The sequence below is a fragment of the Geotrypetes seraphini genome, chromosome 3, assembly GCF_902459505.1.
Source record: "Geotrypetes seraphini chromosome 3, aGeoSer1.1, whole genome shotgun sequence".
NCBI lineage: Eukaryota > Metazoa > Chordata > Amphibia > Gymnophiona > Dermophiidae > Geotrypetes > Geotrypetes seraphini.
The window spans coordinates 19610820-19629724 of record NC_047086.1 but is presented as its reverse complement, the minus strand read 5'-3'; the positions used below and the strand labels follow the sequence as shown (position 1 = coordinate 19629724).

General features: G+C 41.1%; 1 protein-coding gene across 3 annotated transcripts in view; it reads right to left on the bottom strand.

Moving 5' to 3' along the window:
- The window catches only part of ASCC3 (activating signal cointegrator 1 complex subunit 3), a 938401-nt gene that overhangs the window by 115120 nt on the left and 804376 nt on the right, over positions 1 to 18905 (bottom strand). The window lies entirely within an intron of this gene.

Below are 18905 nucleotides of genomic sequence, written 5' to 3'. Positions count from 1 at the left end.
GAAATAAGAAGGCATTTTTCTAACTTTGTCTGAGTACCAGTTAATGCACAACAGTGCGTGTGAGAAGTGTAAGAAACAACAGACTATGAGGCGCAATAGGATGGATTAATTCAGGAAAGGTTCTTGAATGAACTTTGAACAAGCTTCAGGTTTTCTACCGTTAAGCCACGGTTTTAGGAGGCTAACATAGATTTTATTAATTGTAAGTGTAAGATAGATCCATTTATCCTATTTATTGTGTAAAATGATGTTATAATTAAAGTGATATAGTAAATATATTGTATTGATGTAAAACAACTGTCTCGTTATACTATATGAATTAAACAAATAAATACAGAGATATCAAGTCTTATTAGGAGTGTCTTTCACTCACTGAGAGCTATCTTACTTTCACGCTCTCTGAGCCTCTTTTATTACTCATCAGAGCTTCAGTGTTAGCTCGAGTTGCCAACTGGATCCAGTCCTGGGTTTACCCCTTTGCATACAGGGCCTTGTATTTCTGATTTCAAGTTTCAAATTTATTAGGTTTTTATATACCGCTTATCAAGATTATCTAAACGGTTTTACAATCAGGTACTCAAGTATTTTTCCTCTCTGTCCTGGTGGGCTCACAATCTATCTAACATACCTGAGGCTATGGAGGACTGAGTGACTTGCCCAGGGTCACAAGGAGCAGCGTAGGTTTGAACCCACAACCCCAGGGTGCTGAGGCTATAGCTCTAACCACTGCACCACATACTCCTCCACACACTGTATTCCCTAAGCAAAGAAAGACTATGGGTCTTTCTTTGTTTAGGGCAGTGGTCGGCAAACCGCGGTTCGTGAGCCACATGTGGCTCTTTAGCCACTTGAGTGCGGCTCGTCTAGAGCAGGAGTGCCCAACCCGCTTCCCTTCCCCGTAGAAAATGCTGAAGTGCAGGGCCTACCAACTTTTGCCACCCAACGTCAATTCTGACGTTGGAGAAGAAGTTCTGGGCCAGTCAATCGCTGCCTGGCTGGCCTGGAACTTCCTCTTCTACGTTAGAATTGATGTTGGGTGGCAAAAGTTGGTTGGCCCGGTGCTTCAGCGTCCTCTTTACGGGGAAGGGAAGCAGGAAGAGCTTACAACTCGGCGGCGGCCTGTTCCCTGATGGCGGCGGTGGCAGCCTATTCCCCGGCGGCGGTCTGTTCCCCAATGGCGGTGACTTGGGGGAAGGCAGGGAGAAAGAAAGAAAGAAAAGGGGGAGGCAGGGAGACAGACAGAAAGGGGGCATGGAGAAAAAAAGAAAGGGGGCATGGAAAGAGAGAGAAGACAGACATACAGAAAGAAAGAGGGCATGGTCATGGAGAGAGAAAGAAAGAAGGGGTCAGGGTGAAAAAGAAAAAGTTGGGGGAGGAAATGAGGTCTGGAGGAGAGGAAGCATACAGGAGGCTGAAAGAAGGGAAGAAATATTGGATGCACAGTCAGAAGAATGAAGTGTAACCAGAGACCGATGAAATTACCAGACAACAAAGATATGAAAAATGATTTTATTTTCAATTTAGTGATCAAAATGTGTCCGTTTTGATAATTTATATCTGCTGTCTATATTTTGCAGTATGGCCGCCTTTTACTAAACTGCAATAGTGTTTTTAGTACAGGGAGCCTTGAGCATTGAGAGTAGCGCAGAGCATTCAGCGCAGCTCCCTACGCTAAAAAACTGCTATTGTGGTTTAGTAAAAAGGGAGGGGGTATATTTGTCTATTCTTGTATAGTTGTTACTAAGCTGACATTGCATAAAGTCATCTGCCTTGACCTCTTTGAAAACCCGTGGAATATAAATGATAATTAACATTTTATTTGCGTACAGTGTGCTTTGTGCTTTTTTTTAAATTTTATTGTTGGCAGATCATTTTGACTTGGCCATGAAGGTAAGGGGGAGGGAGGGAGCTGCTGAAAGACATCTAGTAATCCTTGCAGGCTTGACTGTGCAGGAGATTAGTTTTGTAAAATCATGTTTTGTTATGTGACTGGCATTATTTAGACTTTAATTTCTATGAATGAATAGAATGAAAATGATATATAATTGCTTGCTTGTTTTTATGTGCATGCACTGAAGGGAAGTGTAGAGAGAGTGGGCTGAGGACGCTGAAGGGAAATGGGGAAGAGAGAGTGGGGAGAAGACGCTGATTTGACAATTGTACAGAATATTGTTTCTTTTTATACTTTAATATAATAAGTTCAGTATAAAACTATTCAAGGCTTGTGTGAATGGGATCAGATGGTTTACGGGAACGGGGACCAAGCTCGCGGGGACGGTGACAAATTTTTTCCCTGTGTCATTCTCTAGGCTCTGCCACGAATCGATTTCGACTACGTGTGGGCGAGCAGGGTGTCAGTCGAATTGACGTAGCGCAAGCAGACATGGGCTATGGTTCTCAAAAGAAATCTTAATCGTTGTAGTGCTGATCTTTGGCTCTTTTGACTAATGAGTTTGCCTACCACTGGCTTAGGGAATAGGGTGTAGACTGGATCAGCCCTGTTGGGTGATTCTGAATCCATTTGGCAACTTTAATTCCAGCAGACTGATCCTACCTACTGCTTTCATTCAACACATGCCTGAGAACAAAAATGCTAGGTGATCCCCACCAGGAGAAAATCTGAGCACACCTTCATGTGTAGTCTCCTCCTACCCAATCTATTTTTCCTGCACCTATATTTGCTGAAAAACCAATGCACGTGTTTTAAGGCAAAGACTGAGAGCAATTTTCAGCCTAGAGAATTTACCTTTATTACCTTCACCCTATTCTTGCAGAGGCTTCAAAGAAAAGCAAACATTATTTTAGGCTGCATTTTCATTTGCAGACCAACACTAAAATCTTTTTAGATTTATACCCTGGATGCACTGTCTGAAAATATCAGACTCTGATCTTCAATCTCTCTCTTTGGGGTGTTTTACCTTTGACATCAAAAATTACAAAGACTAGGGGACACTTGATGAAGTTACAGGGAAATATTTTTAAAACCAATAGGAGGAAATATTTTTTCACTCAGAACATAGTAAAGCTCTGGATCACGTTGCCAGAGCATGTTGTACCAGCAGTTAGCATAGCTAGGTTTGAAAAAGGTTTGGACAAGTTCCTAGAGGAAAATTCCAGATCCAAGATGGATGCCCCTACCTGCATGCTATGAGGACGCTTCCGATCGTCTTCTTATTTTTCCCTTGAAAAGGTGTGGGAATATTTTCCACCTATGCTGAAGAGAAAGGGGAAAAGCGTTGGCGGAGCCTCCCGGCGCTCAGAACCCCCTCTTGTTACTATAGATGACTTTTTCAGACGCCTCTAACGTGAGCAATTGTTGTTGGGGAATCGCCCGCTGGAGACACCAGCAGTGAGTAATGCCGCGGCAAATATCCTTGGCCTAAATGTCACTCTGAGCCCCGACCTTAGGACTCCACCTCTACAGCCGAAGCTGCAAGGAGCCAGCTCACCGCAAGATGAGGAAGAGGAAGTTTTCCTGTCTTGAGAGGCCAATATATCGGAGGGCTTGCCGGTGGAAACAAAACGGAGGGGTTCTAACCCCTGAATGAACTTGCGCCCAGGACATCAAAAGCTATTGAGGTACAAAGTTTTCGGGAGGTAAAACAATCAAAAGAACAGTATTTCACTACACCTGAAGTAGCATTTGCCGCAGCAAAACCCCTAGAGATTACCCTAGATGCCCTCTAGGATTTGGTGGCGAATTTAGGTAATTCTCTTAGTCCACAAATAAAGTACCTAGAGAAGGAATTAAAAACCCAGAAAGAGTTAAGTCCTTAAAGCAGGATTTGACTTTGGTTACAGCAGATACTCAGAAAATGGACAAATAGGTAATTACAATTAAACAAAATAAAGACTTAATTGTGAAAGATAATATTATCTTGAGAAGGAAGCTTAAGGCACTAAAAAAACAGTAATCGTGCCAACATTTGATAAATTTCCCCAAGATTTCCTCAGTTACTCCTCGAGATATGATTAAACGCTACTTCATGGAAATTCTAAAAATACCAGAAAACTCCCTCCCTCCCCTTAGAAGGGCTTATTATTTACCTACAAAGTCTCAAGATACAGGATCGTGACCAGCAGGAAGGTCATCTGGATGTGACCGCATTATAGGATGAATCAGATAGAGAAGCAGCTACCCCAGTTACTCTCTTATTGACTGTCGCATTATCCCTTGATAAGGACTGGATTCTTAAACTGTTCTTTAAGAACAGATCTAAAGACTTCCTGGGGTTTAATATTCAGATATTCCCTGACATTTCGAGAGAAACGCAGAAGAGGAGATGAGAATTCTTCATTTTGAAACCAGGGGTGACCCATTCTTAGGTACCTATGCAAGTGTATTATTAGCTATCGCTCTTTAAAATGTTTTTGTTGACCCGTCTCATTTAGTTAGTTTTCTCTCCCTAAAACGCTTGAAGGAACAGCAGCTCCTATATAATAGATTAAGCTCTTTGTTTCAGCAGCAGATATACTTATCCTAATTATTAATGTTATGTTTTATTAAATTACTCTTTTGTTACCTCTTGCATCGTATATGAGGACTTGAGCGTAATTAAGTCAGTTTTATTTCTTTATATATTTGATGATTTTTCGGTTTAATTGTTATGTCTTAATTACGCTTTCTGTACAAGATGTTATGCTTGGAAATAATTTTGAAATCTAATAAATAAATAATAATAAAAAAAGGAAAATTCCATAGTCTGCTATCGAGACCTAATGTACATGGGGGAAGCCGCTGCTTGGACTGGATCGGTAGCATGGAATGTTGCTACTATTTGGGTTTTTGACAGGTACTTATGACCAATGTTCTCTCTAAGCTGAGCGCATGAGCGATCGCTCACTATTTTCAGTGGCATCGCTCATACGTTTTCTCGTGTCGCTCAATCGAGGGCGGGCGGAGGTGAGAGGAAGTGGCAGCGGCGGTCTGCCCTGCTCGCCTTAGTGTATTTTAAGTTGAAAGATGCAGCGGCGGCTCCTCTCAAGATCCCCGGATTGCATAGGACTTCCGATGCAGGTGGGGATTCGTGAGAGGAGCCACTGCCACATCTTCAGTGGCGTACCAAAGGGGGGGGAGTGGGGGGGGCGGTCTGCCCCGGGTGTAGCCTTAGGGGGGGTGCACAGCCGGCCAGGTACGGATCTGGCCGGCTGTGCACCCCCCTAAGGCTGCCGTCAGAGAGGAAGTTCGGGCCAGCCAATCGCTGCCTGGCTGGGCGGAACTTCCTCTCCGACGGCAGAATTGACGTCAGGGGAATGCTGGTCGGCCCAACGGTGGGAAGCAGAGAGAGATTGGGGCAGTCGCAGCGGTGGCTTTGGGGCCTGTTTCCCCCAATGGTGGCAGCAGTGGCTTTGTGGAGGGTAGGGAGAAAGAAAGGGGGAAGGCAGGGAGACAGAAGGGAAACAGAAAAAAAGAAAGGGGGCATCAAGAGAAAAAAGAAAAAGAAAGATAGGGTAGGGAGGAGAGGAAGCATACAGGCTGAAAGAAGGGAAGAAAGACTGGTTGCACAGTCAGAAGAAGAAAGTGCAACCAGAGACTCATGAAATCACCAGACAAGGTAGGAAAAATGATTTTATTTTAAATTTAGTGATCAAAATGTGTCTGAATTTATATATGCTGTCTATATTTTGCACTATGGCCCCCTTTTACTAAACCGCAAATGTTTTTTAGCGCAGGGAGCCTATGAGTGTCGAGAGCAGAGCTGGGCATTTAGCGCAGTTCCCTGCGCTAAAAACTGCTATTGTGGTTTAATAAAAAGGAAGGGGGGTATATTTGTCTATTTTTGTATGGTTGTTACTGAGGTGATAATGCATAGAGTCATCTGCCTTGACCTCTTTGAAAAAAACCCAGAATAGGAATGATTAACATTTTCTCAGCGTATAATGTGCTTTGTGTTTTTTAATTTTATTGTTGGTAGATCATTTTGACTTGGTCATTTTAAAGTAGCTCGCAAGCCCAAAAAGTTTGGACACCCCTGAGCTAGAGCGTTGAAGCTGTGTATTTCTATTTTATCCCCCCTTTTACAAAACTGTGGAGCGTTTTTTAGCGCCAGCCGTGGTGGTAGCAGCTCTGATGCTCAGAATTCTATGAGCGTCAGAGTTGTTACCTCCGTGGCTAAAATCCACACTACAGTTTTGTAAAAGGGGGAGGGGTTAGTTTGTGATGACATATTCCATACTAGGCGAAGGTGTTTTCTGTGTTCTGTGTGTTCGAAAGACATGGTTTTCTGTTAAGATTGACGGTGTAGGATTGATCTGTGCTGGTCTGGCTTGTTTAGTTTTACAATGGGTGTATTGATGTACTGCTCACTGCAATATGTAAGATGCTGCTTTTTTCTAGGTACTCATGAAATTAACAATTTACTTAAAGTTTTTGCTTCGCCAGCTTTCTGGTATCTTTACATACAGTGGCGTACCTAGCATATGTAACACCCGGGGCCCATCATTTTTTGGCATCCCCCCCCCCATCTGTACGAAAAACATGATTTTTAGTAGCAAGCCACACGTCACACATGAGTACCTAGGAAAAAGCAGCATCTTACATTTCTTCTAAGTTTTGAGTATTTAACCCTCCCACAATCTCACGGGCACTCGTCCTCCGCGCCTGCTCATAAATTTGTGGAGTATGTAACTTGCCGCTCATGCATATATTTTTTTTGCACACACCTCATCAAACCTTAGAGGGAACATTGCTTATGACCTAGATTGGCTACTGTTAGAAATGGTCTAGATCAGTAGTCTCAAACCCAAACCCTTTGCAGGACCACATTTTGGATTTGTAGGTACTTGAAGGGCCTCAGAAAAAAATAAGTTAATGTCTTATTAAAGAAATGACAATTTTGTATGAGGTAAAACGCTTTATAGTTTATTAATCTTTCCTTTTGGCTAAGTCTTAATAATAATATTGTAATTTATAGCTAAAGAGACATATGATCAAGAAACTGTTTTATTTTACTTTTATGATTGATAAACATACCAAGGGCCTCAAAATAGTACCTGGCATGTGGCCCCCGGGCTGCGAGTTTGAGACCACTGGTCTAGATGGACTATTGTTCTGGCCCAATATGGCTATTCTTATGATAACTATACCCCTGAGTGGTAGCATATACATGTGCACATGACACCACTTTTGTACATATAACCCCTTGTGATGCTGTTTTTTTCTGAATGCATGTACAGAAGGCCTTGAGCAATGCGCAGATGCTCAAGGGCCAGGCAACAGGAAGGATCTTCATTTACCGGCATGTCCTGTAGGCTGCGTGCCGGTGCCAGATGGGGTAAGGCTTCTGTTTGGGCGGGTGGATGCCAGTTCGCGAGTGGGGGGGAGTGATGCCGGTTCTCGGGGGGGGGGGGGCAGTGATGCTCGCAAATCGAGTCAACGCTTGGTTTGCGAGTCACGATTTGTGAGAATTTTTTGCTCATTTTCCAAACCGCGTTACTCACAAACCGAGGTTTGACTGTATTTCTAAAATGGTTCAATATGTTGTATGTGACACCATTTTAACCTGTATACTGTATGATGTTAAGCATACTTTAAGCACAATAACATAGTTAAATGTTACGGTCCATCCAATCTGTCCAACAAGGAGGCCAGAGTTAAATCTGGCCCACTGCACAGATTCCACTTCTTCATTATTAAACACTGGTATACTTAATCTCTCTCTCCCTGCAATTTTGGGGCTCAGACCATAGAAACATAAAAGCAAGATGGCAGATCAAGTTTCAAGTTTATCAAACCTTCAAGGCGGTGTACAAAAATACCAAAACAGTGTACCAAATAGAGTCAGAGTGTAGTCAAAGACAAATTGGGGCAAAAGACAAATTTTTAAAGACGAACGGGAATGAAGGGGAACAGGGGTGGAACTACAATTGAGATAAAGAGAAAGAACATTTAAGGAAAAGAACAAAAGGAAGGGAGACTGGAGTTAAAAACCTTTCCAATCTGGTTTGTCCTTAAAAGAGCAGTTTAAGTAACAAAGACATCAAGGAATAAAAACGTCTTTAACTTCGCCTTAAAATTGGCAAGACTTGTTATTTCATGTAAGTGATTTGGAATACTATTCCAAAGCAATGGGGCACTAGTGGAAAAAATTGTAGCCCTCATTGTGCTGATATACTTCAACGAGGGAATAGTTAGAAGGTTGTGAGCTGTGGATCTTAAAGTCCTAGATTGATTATATGGAATAAGTAGGTTGTTAATAAATTCAGGTTGATTATTTGCTCTGGTTTTAAAAGTAAGTAAAAGGATTTTGTATATGATCCTATGTTCTACTGGAAGCCAATGAACTTTCTGTAAGAGGGGAGTTACATGATCATACTTTTTTGCACTGAATATGATTTTTACTGCGGTGTTTTGTACTATCTGAAGTCTTCTTATTTCCTTTTTTGTAATGCCTTTGAGGAGGGTGTTACATTAGTCTAAGCATGAAATGACAAGTGAATGGATTAAAATATTCAGAGAAGAGGGCTCTAACAATCTTGCTAAAGCTTTAATCATACATAATCAGTGGAAACAACGTTGAACAATTGAACTAATATGTAAGTGATAAGAAAATTTACTATCAAATGTAACTCCCAGCAATTTAAGAGAGGATATCACTTTGATAGGTAGATTTTTAAGTATTAGCAGGGTTTGAAGAGCAAGGCCATTTTTAACTGGAAAAAACATTAGTTTTGACTTGTTTACATTCAAAGAAAGTTTGTGTACGTCAAGCCAGGAGTTAATCTTTTCTAATTTTGATTAATGAGAATAATTTCTTTAGGGTTATTTAGGTTTATTGGGTGAACTAGTTGAACATCATCCGCGTAGGCGAATGTTGTAAATCCAATAGATTGGCCTAAGGTTAGGAGAGGGGCTAAAAAGATATTGAAGAGTAAGGGAGATAGAATTGAGCCTTGCAGGATACCATATGCAGTAGTTATGGGGTCAGAAGATGATGAGTTAAAGACAACCTTGGAGATCCGATCAGAAAAGAAAGAAGAAAACCAGTCAAGAACTGGATCTGAGATACCAATATCTTCTTATCGTGCGAGAAGAAGTTTGTGATCTATGGTATCAAAAGCTGATGAAAGATCCAATGAAATGAGTAATACCGACTGATGATGAACTAAATGATAAAGAATTTTGGTGGTCAGCCCAATGAGTTAAAGTTCGGTGGAGTGGTGTTGACGAAATCCAGTCTGATTTGGATGTAACACCTTTGTTTGTTCGATAAAATCTGAGACTTGTCGAAAAATGATTTTTTTCAGAGAGTTTGCTAGAAATAGAATATTTGTGATAGGGCAATAGTTAGAGACGTCGAGTGGACTGATTTTGTGGTCTTTGAGTATTGGATAGATAGATTCTTTTCACCTTTTAGGGACTACCCAACCACAACATCAACTATCTCTTCCTCTCTTTAAGAGAGCCCACTTGCCTGTTAAATATTTTCTTGAATTCAGACACAGTCTTCGTCTCCACCATCTCTACTGGGAGCTTATTTCATGCATCACCACCCTTTCTGTAATAAAGTATTTTTTTAGATTACTCCTGAGCCTATCACTTCTTAACTTCATCTTATGCCCTCTCACTTTGGAGCTTCCTTTCAAATGAAAAGACTCACCTCATACACATTTATGCCATGCAGGTATTTAAACGCCTCTTTCGTATTTCCCCTCTCCTGCCTTTCCTCTAAAGTATACAAGTCTTACTTCCTATCTACTGGATTTACTGCAGAAGCCCACTCCGGCCTTGATCCTGATCTGTTTTTGCCATTTATGGAACTTGGACTGTACAATTCTGTCTGGAATTGGTCATACTTCCCAATTTTTGAAGTTGCTATCAAAACTCATAAGAACATAAGAATATCTTTACTGGGTTAGACCAATTCTCACGGTGGCCAATCCAGGTCTCTAGTACTTGGCCAAAACCCAAAGTGTAGCAACATTCCAGAATCCAAAGAGTAACAAAAGATTCTAAGAACCCCAAAGAGTGTAACATTCCATGTGGAATCCATAGAGTAGCAACATTCCATGCTACCGATCCAGGGCAAGCAGTGGCTTCCCCCATGTCTTTCTCAATAACAGACTATGGATTTTTCCTCCAGGAAACTGTCGAAACCTTTCTTAAAACCAGCTACGCTAGCCACAACCTATAGCAATGTGTTCCAGTTATAAGGTCATTTAAGTTTGGTTTTAACTGGATTCCATTCTTTTTTCTATATAGTGCATTTTTGAATTCCTTTTATTAAAAATAAAAAATGACTGGTTTTACACACACACACACAGAATTAAACAATCGTTTAGCCACCTGCATGACTTATATAAAGTTATCTTCTTCATAGTTAGTTAAGTGCCATCGACTCATGCTTGAGTCCTATTGACTTGATGCATATCAGCGATTTATTTTGTTTTAAGTGAGAACTGCAGGACCTGCTGTCTGAGCCCAAAAGAACATAATGTGTCTTCTGATATTTAAAAATAATATTTTGTAAGGACAACCAATCTTTTTCTCTAAAGGTTGCTGCTTTCAACGCTATCATCATTGTCAGTTTCTCCAGATTACTTTTTAAACTTATTTCCCTGAGGATCTTCACTTATATCTAATTAGGCTACTTACCACATACCATGTAATTCCCTGCTGCTAACACTGCTAAATGCTTCAGTAAGTGGCAGGGGAGCATCAAGACAGGAAGGCAGATGGAACATCATTGGTTAACAATAGAAGTGTGAAATAACTGCCTTAATTATGAAGCTCATTAATTCACAGGGTTTTGAAAAGGGAAAAAAACCCCAGCAACTTGGCAAAAATTCTGTTCAAGTGCATCATCCTTTCAAGGGGGCATCAGATTGCTAAAAATGTTCCTTTTACACCTTTAATGAGAACAGCAAGAATAATAACTTAACCAGTAATTATGAGTATTAACATCTGCATGAAAGTAAAGAAAAGCTAAAGGTGGCAAGGTTCTCCACTACTGAAATCACAAGTTTTTTTGCACAGCATACCTTTCCACAAAGATATATGTTTGGTAGGGATGATACATAGGTTGATTGGCATAAATGTTTTGAAATATGTTTAGATATAGAATAGCATACTTTGCAGCCAAGCTAAATGCAACCTTTTGAGGATCATAAAGTATATATTTCTGACTCAACTGAATTATTAGATATTTGTGAAATCTTTGGAATTTAAAACATGGAGAAATTGTCCAGGTTTAATGCAACTTTTCCAAGATGAGATGTAATGCATCGCTTTAATTCCAGTCCTGAAAGGCAGAATATGAAGTCGAAAATAAGCATAAACATAAATGTTTGATCCACAAGCCAAGCATGGTCCCTTTTTAGCCTTTGGGCTGAGAGTAAGAAGATGTATGCCACGGTGGAAGGGGGGCAACATTACTCTGCCAAATTACTTCAACAGCTACACAAATGGATTATGGTTATGGGTTAGTTTATAAGATATACCACTAATTACAAGTTATCCAAATGGTTTGCAATGTACTGTATAAAGACCTAATCAGGGAATGAGAACTACGGAAGACACAAAAGGTAGTCTAGGTTGCAATAAAAAATGATATGAAAAAATAAAAGGAAGGTAAGGAAAGTGAAAAATGACAAGCAGGAGTCAGTATTCAGTGCACTATTTACACACTAGGCTGACCCTTTTCAGTGGTGTCGGCTCTTGTTACTCAGAGAATTAGATCAGTTCTTCAGAGTTTACAACCCCACACTGAGGGCGCTCCTGCACCATTCATTGAAATTCAGTGGTGACTGTTCTCCACAAGTTATACAAGTCCCAAGGCAAGCCCTACCGTTTTGCATTGTGTCTTTTTCATGCATCTCATTTTCCTTGGGGCTTTTTTGTTGAATTTTTAGGTACTTGTAGCTTGGCTTGGCCACCAATAGAATTAGGTTACTAGGCTACACGGACCTTTGGTCTGACCCAGTATGGCAATTGTTAGGTTCTTCTGGAATTTGTTAGAGGTGTTTAGTTCAGAAAGCTAGCACCCAAACCAAATTAAGTTACGAAGGTCTGCTCAACCTAGTCAAAGGCTTTTTGCACATCTGGATAGTTCAAAGTTCTAATCACATTATTACAGGAATATCTTTCAGATATGAACCCTACATAACCTCTGTAATAAACAAACATTAAACTCTTAGCCAGAACTTTTAGAACAATTTCATAGCTACTCATACATGTAACATCTTTGGTACTCAAGAAGGACGCTCTCTTTGGCTAATGTTGAACATTAGTAATAAATATGAGAGGCTCAGATCAAACTCCACATACCCTTAGGAGCAAGGTTCATTATTGTCACGGTATGCCCAAAAATAACTTCAAAGACACTTCCTGCTCAATGTAAACAGAAAAAGTTATACATGCAGAAAATAAATAAATATATATGATGTGGAGACCCCCCCCCCTTCAGTGAAATACACATAAGAAGGGGAGTATACATAAGCTCCATTTGGGAAAAATCACCATCACCGGTCATTAAAAAAGAAATAAAAAAATCTCCACAATTGATATCATATGATTTGGGTTGAAACAGTCTTGAATATACGTGGGCTGATTGAAAGGTAATGGGACTACCTCTGCATTTCTTTCCAAAAAGTAGACACGGCAGCGCCATGTTGGTTCTTGAGAAGCTCATACATCAACGTTTCGGTACACTGATGTTTCTGCACTTGCAGCTGCACTGCTGTAGTCTTCACGGTTGTGTCACAGCGAGAGGAAAACGTTTGTACGGTTCGTCATGGCAGATGAGAAAAACGTGTCTGTGAGCAGTGTGGCTAATTGTTTCACCACTGTAACATTTCGAGAGTTTCATTACCGCTGTTTCCATGTTTAATACAAAATTCAATCACACATCTCTGGTGTACTCTCACAGACCTGTCTTCCTCATCTGCCATGATGAAACGCACAAAGTTCTTCCTCTCTCTGTGACCCAACAATGAAGAGTATGGCAGTCCAACCGCAGGTTCAGAAACGTTGATGTACGAGCTTTACAAGAACCAGCACAGCGTTAGTCATGTCGACTTATTGGAAAGAAAAACAAGAGACTTTTCAATCAGCCCTTGTACAAGCAAAGGCTTACGCACAACGTTTTCTCACTGTTTTACACCTTTAAATATAAACAAGTACTTAAGTTCTATAGAATGAAGATGATGGGTGTCAAAATAACTTCAAAATGGTCTATCCTTAATAAACTCAAAGGACATGCTCCCATGTCTTCTTGGGTAATCGTAGGGTTGCACATCGATTAATCGCAATTACATTGAACCCTCGATTTAACGGACTGCTTGGGGGGAGAGGGTTGTCCGTTATATGCGAGTGTCCGGAAAATCTGAATGCATGCTAAACAGACGCAAAAAGACACAATAAACTACGACAAAGACAATATATGTTGCAAAAGTATACTTTTATTTATAAACAAATCAAAATCACTGTATTGCAGCACACAATGAGTCCGGTTTAGCCATTTATTGTCGTATTGGCCAAAAAAAGTTTCTAATGTCATTTGCCTTTTGGAACATTGTTGTTTATTAATTATAACTTCTCTGAAATTTCGGAAATGAGAATAACATTGTTGCAATTCAGGTTCTAATCACGAGTCAATAAATAAAACCAAGTCATCTATATCAGTGTTTTTTTACCTTTTTACACCTATGGACCGGCAGAAATAAAAGAATTATTCTGTGGACCGGCATCGGTCCGTGGACCGTTGGTTGAAGAACCCTGGGCTAAGTCGTGGGCCAGACCCCGCCCATCTCCACCCCAGACCCCGCCCCCATAATAGTACTAATTGCACCTTGGGTGTCCCGTGCCTCATCTGGAAGCCTTCCCTCTGACGTTGCAACGTCAGAGAGAAGGCTTCCGGTTCAGGTGCAGGATGCCCGTAGGAGCCGCTGCCCGTGGCTTTGTGCACTGAATCAGTGAGGAAGAGGGAGCTGGCTCGAAGATAATGCCGCATCGATCGCACTGTGGACCGGCGGTTGAAGAACACTGTTCTGGGCCTGATGCACATGCTGGCCCTGTGGACCGGCACTGGTCCATGGACCGGTGGTTGAAGAACACTGATCTAGATGACTTCTTACTTGACTCAGTTTCATTCTTTTTATTGTAGACTCCTCTTCATCACTCTTGTCATGTCATTTTTTGGTTCTCACTCTCCGACATAATTTGATAACCATGATCACCCTTGTCTTCTTCCAGCCATTCTAGTAGAGCTTCTTCTGTTGTATTATTTTCTCCTGAATTTTTCATCGTTGTGTAAAAATCTTCAACTTCAAATCCATTAAACTGCATTTCACTCTCGATGTTATTTAGAAGTTTATGAAATCCAGAAAAAATATGGAGCCTTACTCTAAACGGGAGGGGTCAAAGAAATCTAAAGACTACAAATAAAGACCTGCTCTCTTATTCTTCAAATGCCACATGGCTACGGGTCTGTTTAACTTATAGTAGCAAATAAAGCCCAGCTATAAAGGGTGTCAATCAGTAGGTGGGAACTCGCTGAGTTTTAAGTGAGTTCACCCGGGTTCAATACCACCAGTAGCACAGAAGTGCCCGGCAGACGTTACCCACTTACATCACTTTGTACACTCAACGGCCCGACTTTCTGTAGCTACTATAATGTAATATATTAAAAAAATTTTCCTTTTTTTAAATTTCTTTATAGTAAGTATTATAACAAAGAACCTAACTAGCAGCCCAAATACCCTGGTGTATTGTATAAATCAATCTGAAGAATTTAAGATCACAAATTGACATCGCATCTAATTTGACATCATTTGAGAAGTTCCTGTGTAAATCAATCTTATCAGTTTTACTATAGGTCAAAAAAATACTTAAGGAACTTATCTTAATCTGCTGACCGCTGTAATATTTACGGGGTACCAGCTGATCGCCCTACAGAGCCCCATTTCATAGCCTTCGTCAGGGGCAACCTCAGGGGCATCTCCCGGTAGAATGTGAATCCAAATGCTGGTTCTCCGCACTGCACCGCCCATGCACTGCATCTCCACCCACCATTAATTTTTATTTCAATGTTCATGTGTTTAGCTAATGTCTTTGCTGCAGATTTCAATTCAACTCCCTGCACATTTACATCACAGGAACGTTGATGAATGTACCACTTTATTACAGTCTCTTCCAGCGAAGATTCTTGTGCCATTTTAAGATTTTTTTCTCAGCCAAGTGTTAGAACCCACATCACTGGACAAAGCAAATTTTTTCAGCTTTTCTTTTACTTTGAGAATGTCCAATACCTTTTGTTTTTTGACACCATATTCCTCAAAAACTCACACCACAGATATGCATGATTCCACTTTCTCGATGAGATCCAGTTTTTGTTTTATATTCAAGTTTGTGCGTTTTTGTTTTTTATCCATGACTGCGCTTTGTCTTAATTCGCTGCTGGAAACGGAAAGGGCTGTTTGAAAGACAGTGCGCATGCTCGGCCTTCTTGCCCGGAAGTGCGTGGTGACGATTATGAGATCCGGTAAATCCGAAGTCCGGATAACCGAGGTCCAGAAAATCGAGGGTTCACTGTAATCACAATTAAATTTTTTAGCACATAAAGTGTCCCACCTCACATTTCCTTCTATACTCATACAGTGGCAAATACAGACAGCAGAAGTAAATTCTCAGAACCGACATGTTTTAATTACTAAAATGAAAATAAACAGTGATTTTACTTTCCTAATTATTTTGTTCTATCTTTAAAATCACCAGGCAACAAAGACAAGAAATATGATTTATTTTCATTTTGGTAATTAAAACATATCGGTTCTGAGAATTTATTTTTGCTATCCGTATTTGCCGCTGTACGAGTATAGAAGGAAATGTGAGGAGGGGATGCTTTATGCGCTTAAAATTTCTAATCGGGATTAATCTATGTGCAGACATAATTATTGTGCATCTCACTGAGGTCTTTTTTTCTCCACAACATGTTTATTTTCTGCATGTTTAATTTTTTCTAGGGAGTTTCTTTGAAGCTATTTCTTCCTGGGTCCTTATGTGTATATGTGTAGACACTTTCCTCATTTACAATTCTTTGATGCAACTGGCTTTTCGCTTTTCATTCTGCTGTCTTGCAAAAGTCCTCTGGATCCATTCCTTTTTCCATAAAGAAGTTCACTTACTTTGCTTTATTATAATTCTACTTTGAGTAATATACATAATTGACCTTCCACAATCCATACATATTCTTAAAGCTAGCTGACTCCACAGAATGTTTATAAGCTAAATACAGCTCACTTAACTTTCTTTCTCTAGTTGACTTTATCTTGACCTCTCTCGTATTCTTCATATATACAGCATGAGCAACCCAACACCCCATCCGTGATGCCTCTGCCCGATTCGCATCACTATTTTTATACCTACGTTGGGCAAACTGGTAAAAGGGCAATAATTACTGTTTATTGAAACCTTCTACACTGCTAATGACTGGGAAGTCAATTAGAAGCGGTTTACATGAGCTTCTGTAAAGGTGTTATAATAGAGTTATGATTTTCAATACGGACAACACTTCCCCCTCCGTATTCGCGGTGGTTAGGGGCAGAGCCAGCCTGCGAATATTAAAAAAATGCAAATAATATTTGGGCTGGTTCTGCCCCTAACCCCCGCTTCCCTCAACTATTTTAAACCCTGAAAGCCCCCCTCTTAAGCCTTATCTTAAGGCAGGTGGTCTAGCAGGTCTTTGGGGCAGAAGCGATCTTCCCAAGCTCCTGCCTTATGCAGATCGCTCACAGAAAATGGCTGCCTTGAGCTCCCGTAGTCTCTCGAGCCATTTCCGGTGAGCGATCTGCACGGGGCAGGAGCGTAGGAAGATCGCTCCTGCCCCGAAAACCCACTAGACCACCAGATAAGGCTTAAGGGGGAAGGGGCTTACAGGGCTTAAAATAGCCTGAAAAAGAAAAAGGAATTTTAGGTTTAAAATCGCGAATAAGTGAATCCGTAGATACGGAAACCGCAAATATGGAGGGGGAAGTGTAATCAGTCATTCTATGTTTATACACACCTTTATACCATTTACACACTCATATATTTATACAATCTTCTTACTTAAATATACATTTAATACAATTAGTATCGTGTACTGTGTTCAAACTAAATCCTACATATTTGCACACAGGGTACATAAGAACATAAGAAGTTGCCTCCACTGGGTCAGACCAGAGGTCCATCTCACCCAGCGGTCCGCTCCCGCGGCGGCCCATCAGGTCCATGACCTGTGAAGTTGTTTCTGATCCCTTCTATGACCTACCTCTAGTTCTATCTGTACCCCTCAATCTCCTTATCCTCCAGGAACCTATCCAAACCTTCCTTGAACCCCTGTAAAGTGCTCTGGCCTATCACATCTTCCGGAAGCACGTTCCATATGTCCACCACCCTCTGGGTAAAAAAGAACTTCCTGGCATTTGTTCTAAACCTGCCCCCTTTTAATTTCTCCGAATGACCCCTAGTGGTTGTGGGCCCCCACAGTTTGAAGAATCTGTCCTTATTCACCTTCTCAATGCCCTTTAGGATTTTGAAGGTTTCTATCATGTCCCCTCTAAGTCTCCTCTTCTCCAGGGAGAACAGCCCCAGCATTTTTAACCTGTCAGCGTATGCAAAATTTTCCATACCCCTTAACAGTTTAGTCGCTCTTCTCTGGACCCCCTTGAGTACCGCCATGTCCTTCTTGAGGTACGGCGACCAGTACTGGACACAGTACTCCAGGTGCGGGCGCACCATTGCGCGATACAGCGGCATGATGACTTCCTTCGTCCTGGTTGTGATACCCTTTTTGATAATGCCCAGCATTCTATTTGCTTTCTTTGAGGCTGTCGCACACTGCATGACCTTGCATTTCTCTATGTTAAAACTCATTTGGTACTTTTTTGCCCATTCTTCCAGTCTCGTTAGGTCCCTTTGCAGGTCTTCACAGTCTTCCGTGCTTCTAACCCTGCTGCAGAGTTTGGTGTCATCAGCAAATTTGATAACCTCACATTTCGTCCCCGTCTCCAGGTCGTTAATAAATATGTTGAACAGGAGAGGTCCCAGCACCGACCCCTGTGGAACTCCACTCGTGACCCATTGCCAGTCTGAGTATTGGCCCTTTACTCCAACCCTCTGTTTCCTGCCTGCCAACCAGTGTTTGATCCATCTGTAGATTTCCCCTTGCACCCCGTGGTTCCACAGCTTTTTAAGTAGCCGTTCGTGAGGTACCTTGTCGAAGGCTTTTTGGAAGTCAAGGTAAATGATGTCTATGGATTCCCCCTTACCCATCTGGCTGTTTATTCTCTCAAAGAAGTACAGCAAGTTCGTGAGGCACGACCTTCCCCTGCAGAAGCCATGCTGGCTCGCCTTCAGTTGTCCATTGTTTTCTATGTGTTCGCAGATTGTGTCCTTAACCAGTGCTTCCATCATCTTTCCCGGAATTAGGGTACTTGTGTTCTGGATTTACAATCTTCCTGTTCTCTAGCTATCTGTGCTTTATCATATTTGATGCAGTTCTAGGTATCTCTACTGTGTTCATTCTATCGAGTTCCTATGTTCCCATTCTATCAAGTTTTTACATAGGGAAATAAATCTGCAATTGCAATATTATCATCCCCCCACACCCCTTAGTGTGGATAAAACAAACAAATAGCATGCATATTTTTTGCATAGGGTAAAGAGGAAGGGGAGCAATTGCATAATATATCAAGGGCAGTATACACGGTGATTTAACTTTGTCACTTCATGCTTTCTTTCTAGAGTGTACTTTACACTTTCTGTAGGAACCACAGCCTCAGTCATTTTTATGGAGCTGTAGGAATCAAGAAACATCGAGTCTGGACCTGTTGTGCTGCATCAAGATGTTGACGTGATGACATCATGTGCACGTGTGCTGTTATCATGTCGACGTCCGTGCATGCGTGAAGGCCCTCCAGACGGGGCC